Source organism: Bacillus rossius, chromosome 1, assembly GCF_032445375.1.
Source record: "Bacillus rossius redtenbacheri isolate Brsri chromosome 1, Brsri_v3, whole genome shotgun sequence".
Taxonomy (NCBI): Eukaryota; Metazoa; Arthropoda; class Insecta; order Phasmatodea; family Bacillidae; genus Bacillus; species Bacillus rossius.
In genome coordinates this window covers 253,564,855-253,570,184 of record NC_086330.1, presented here as the reverse complement: position 1 = coordinate 253,570,184, position 5,330 = coordinate 253,564,855, and the positions used below count along the sequence as shown (strand labels likewise).

The 5,330-nt window shown below is 32.5% G+C and overlaps 1 long non-coding RNA gene across 1 annotated transcript; it reads left to right on the top strand.

Annotated features, from left to right (window-relative positions):
• The first annotated feature begins 302 nt into the window (after positions 1-302).
• Positions 303-1,880, top strand: LOC134527481 (uncharacterized). Its single transcript, XR_010074200.1, has 2 exons — positions 303-734; positions 1,209-1,880. It is a non-coding gene; the product is annotated as an uncharacterized LOC134527481 (long non-coding RNA).
• The last annotated feature ends 3,450 nt before the right edge of the window (positions 1,881-5,330 follow it).

The window sequence follows — 5,330 nt, the reverse complement described above, 5'->3', positions numbered from 1 at the left end:
TACGAATTTCACTACACTGTATTATTTTGTCCACCGCCTTTCTGGTCAGAGGAATGAGTTTACCACCCTTGTCCCTACAAGGTTTCAACACACACTCTGACATAATTTACACACTATCAAATGACTATCACATATAAATATATAGTAGTTTAATATTTCACTCAGTTATCTAAACACGAACCATGAAAAAATAACCTAGAAGTTCACGAAGAATCATATTCACATACCCACTCAACGGGTCTTCCACTGCGACTGAGGGAAAGAGACATAATGACGCCGGTTGTACTCGCGAGTTTGGGATGGGAAAGGGAGGGTGGGAAGGCGATAAGAAGGGAGACGCCGGCGGTTGGCCGCTTCGAGCATATATATCATAGAGAGCTTATTCGTCGTTTGTTTGGAAACCGAGATCTCGAACAGCTGATTGTTGGCTACCTGCTGGAAAACTTCCATAAGAACCAATGTAGTGGCGGGCTATCGTGCGGGATTTCTATAGTTTGCTGCGTTTGAGAAAGATAATAGGTTTGGTTTATATTAATAAACGTATTAATTAACCAACGTAGAAATATATTAGTGCTGAAGCTTATCAGAAAGTTTGTAAAATATGGTTTTTTAACTTGAAGACCCAACCCTTGTTTACCCTACTTCAAATGTATTTAATTTAATATGGTTACTTCTTGTGTTGCGTACGGATGTAATGAGAGATTCGAAAAAAGAAGCAGTGTTTCGTTTCACAGGTAAGGTTATGAATAAATAGATTTAGTTTAAGAAAGGATTTGAAACAAAGCTATTGCGATGTGACGATAGCCGACTTAACATTTTGTGAATTAGGCAAATCCGTATTTATAATATACTTTAGTTAATGTCAGTGTCGAGAATTCTATGAAACAATTATTCTAAAAGACAATTATAAACTGATATTCTCTTATTGTTTTGCAAAAGATATTTGGAATGTGATAAACCTAACCTAAGCGACCTTAAACATGATCAACCATTGGACCATTAAATTACTTATGAACTATTTGAATTATTGCAATGCTATTTTACATAATCATTACAATAGATGTCAGTAGCTAAGAAAAATGTTTAATCTTATTTCTAATTTCTTTTTATAGGATGACCCCTAGTTTGATTTTTAATGTTTTTTTGTAGGTTTTGTGTCAAACTTATTGTTAACATTGTGAGAGTTTTTAAAATTTACTGTTTTACAGTTTCCCAGTTGATGAGAAAAGAAGAAGTATTTGGACTTTGGCTCTTAAAAGGGTTGATTTATATATGATCTTTTGTTTTGAGTAAAGAGCAGACATTCATAAAACTAAACAGGGTTGATGCATTTGTAAACAAAGATTGTGCAATGATATGGATGCCAATGATGTGACCAAATTCTTGTAATTTATGTCTTTGGACTAAATTTATTTACTACTTATTAGAATGTAAACTCAGGAAATGTAACATACTGTATATGCCTATGTTTACCATAATTATATAGTTTTAAGTTTCATTGAAGCTAAATGTAAAATGATTTTGGAAAAGTATCTGTATGTGTGTGTGAATGACATACAATTGTACATGAACTATTGTATTTAATAAAATAGATTTTCTTACTTTTTTTTTTAACTAAAATGGTTTTCAATTTTGATTTATTATTTATTTTAGAACCTGAAACCTCATATATTTAACTGCTGTAATTTAAACATAACTTGTTATTTTTTGTTTACTTTTAATTGTAGGTAATTAGATACTGTAGATACCTACCATATTGTTTTTCAGTTCCTAACTCGGTGGCCAAGGCGGCAGTTCAGCTTGTCGCTCAGCAAGTCAGAATATAATGTCTATATTTAAATGTGTGCTTTAATAAGAATAAATTTGTCATTCCTTCCTCATTATTATTTCATTTCAAGCTAACATCCCTAATAAAGACAAATGAACCTGTCTCCTTTTTTGCCCAACAGTCTGAAATCAAAGAAGGGAGGGATAGAAAAGTAGCAGAATAATGACTGGCAGGAAGAAGATGAAACCAGATCACAAAACCGAAAACTAAGCTTCATAGGTTCAGTATAGTGGACAGATTTTATAACTTTTAAATTTAGTGTGTATAATTTAAAATAAATAATGTTTAAAAATGTATGGCTCTTTGCTTAATAATTCTTTATCTGGCCAAAATCTAGAGAAAATAAGGGTTGTTGCTGGTTTTTCAATAGCAGATAAATACATACTTAGTTGTGAAAATGTAGTTACATTTAATTTGAGGGCATTAAAAGTCTAGGTCAAACAAGCATTGCTACTATTTTTTTAAAAATGTGATTTGAGAATTGGAAACCTAACACACTACTTAATATTTACGAAGTGTATTTTTATAAGTTTTCCATTATCCTAAGTTTTTTAATGGCAACATCTTTTAGGGTTTCCATATAACGGCCAAAATTCATATGCAGAGCTTCTAGTTACACATTTTTCTCGAAAACCAATGTTTGTTTCAGCACACTATTTTCATATTGGTAACATCTGTCACCATTGTATGCATGTATCTTAAATAACTTATGTAAGTTATAGGCATTATAAACACAATTTTACATTTATTAAGAGCATAAAAATTTTAACCTCTTTATAAAAAATAGTTATTTTATTGTTAATTCAAAGTTATGATCAATACTTTCAATCTTAAGGACTTAACATGTTTCTCTGCATTGTAATATTCTTATGTCGCGGCTTTTCCGTAATAAAACATTCCAAAATTACTTTTTTCCAGTCACTAACTACATTCCTCTACTTATCCTGAAAACGATGTTTCTAAAATCCTACTAGTTTCTTAGAAATTATCATTTATAGCTTACATTGCAATACCTGAGCATTTTTGCGGCTACCACCATTTTTGCTTTTCCTTGCGAGACTATGTGTGTACATGTTCTGGAGAACATAAAATTATTGTGGATGGTTGGTTTGGTTAGTATAGCTAAATTAAAAATACTGTACAGTATTTTTTTTATAGTTTCTTAGGTATTTATAATTTAAGTAGTAGGTAACTATCCCGATCAAAACAATTATCCACAATATTTGTAAGTATTTTTAATTTAGTTTGAATATTATCTAATTCCTGTCACACAACTCTATAAAAGATGATATGGAGATTTCTCATGCACATTTTTATCCTTTAATGTTGTGGTATTAAATTTTCTTGTGTGAATGACAAACTTCGATGAACTTTGAAACTATTTGGGTCTCGGAATTTTCTAGTGTGAACTGTTTGCACACTGTGGTAATTTCCAAGCAACCATTAAAAATATTTTACTTTATTTTTTAATGTACCCATACTAAACTACATATTTTTAATGTAGCTAACATATTCAAATTGTCCATTATTACATCACAAATTCATGATTATTTACACTGAACATGCACAAACGAAGCCTCAGAACAGACTGTTGTAAACGTTAGCACGCTAGGTTTGCAGATCCCGTGATTCTCCATACATACAAATGTTTACCTGGATCTGAAGCAACAAAAGGCTGTTGCTACATGAATGCACAGATATTGTTATTTAAGTTATAAATTGTGATTTCTCAGAAACCTACAGGAATTTAAAAACACAATGTTTAGGGTAAATAGAAGAATGTCATTACTGTTCAAAAACTGTATTTTCTAAATTCTATTATTTTAGTCGAGCAAAAGTCATCATGTAAGAATATTACCCTCTGAATATGCAATTCAAGCTTTCATGTAGGCCTAATACAATTACAACTCTGTTTTGCATGTACATACCCCAAGGTAGGCTACCTGTGCCCCTTAATACACATCTCATTATTTTCATAGGACATGGTGGGGCATTATTCATTTCATTTAAAAATCATACGGCCAATCATTATGGTTACCTTTTTTTATAGTTTGAGGAAACTGTAGAGTAACATTATTATTTTATTTCCACTCAGCATAAATTATCTTAATAAAAATTACTATTTATTAGCTCCGGTAAATATTAAACAAGCTCACTCAAACGACCAAAGCCAATAATGATAGAAATGTAGCTGTCTCGAAAATAATGTTATATATCTTGTATCATTACATTTAGTATATTTATATTTCCAATATTGCCTAGCATTGTGTAGATTTTAATAAAGTTCGTAATAAAATACGAGCTTAAGACTGAATCCATCAAAACGTATTGACAAATACACAAGTGTTGAGGTTAGAGGTACGATACACAACAAAAAACACTCCCTTCGGGCACAATAATAACGTGAATTCCGATCAATTCAGACATATTTAATTACTTATTTACTTCTACATTCTTTACTTAACACATTTATTGATATAAACGAAGCCTACAATCGTCCGTGAATGCAGCAAACACAAAATATCACACATGTTAGTCGACTACTTCATTGTTTCCTATGGCAAAAACCCGTCGCGTAGCCTACAATCAGCTGATTGAGATCCCAGAATCTACAAACAACACAGCAGCTATAGCCAATGAGCTATCTATAAGTATATATGATCGAAGGTTGGCCGGCCCTTCCCCCTCCGACAACCGGTGTAGTGGCCTTGTACCAGCGACCGTGCGTGTATTGAACTGATCCTTAGAATGGGAACTTTTGAGTTACTTCAGTTTACATAGTGATAATTTAATGTGTTTCCAGCAAATCTGAAGAATTTTTACAAATGGACACTTTTACCCCCTCCATATCTCGGGAACCATTCACTTTAATGTGATTATGTATAAAATAGTTTTTGTTTGTAATTTAATGTTGATTATTTTTGTACAGAATAATGTTTGCGCTAAAATGCATAGTTTTCGAGATATTTGTGAAAAACGGCGAAAAACTAACATTTCACCCTCTTCCCGTCCCCTCCCTCCATAACCCGACGCTCAAATTAGTGTAACTTTTTATTACATACTAAGGGCCGGTATTATAACCTCCGGCTAAATCCTTAGGTTAGCTAGCCTCAGGTTAGGCTAGCCTCCGGTTAACGAATGAGGGGTGTATTATGACCCATACTTAGCCTGCGGTTGGCTAACCGGGACCTGACGAAGCGTGTAGTGTAATAATGGGTGTGTTGGTAATGAAATAACCAGAATTTGGTAACTTTTGTTGCAAGACAGTTTTTTTTTCTGGTAGAATGTTAGTCAGCTGTTTGTTTGTATTGTGATTCGGAATGTTTACAGCTGCAGTAAAGAAATATGCCGCGAACTTTATCTTGCAACAGATATAATTAAATAAACCAAAAACTACTTCGACGTCAAACCTGCTTTGTATTAAACCATAAAATTACAATTTAAGATTAAAAACCGTGTGTTTTCAACTTTACTCTTGTATTGAAACTCATGATTTTGTTAG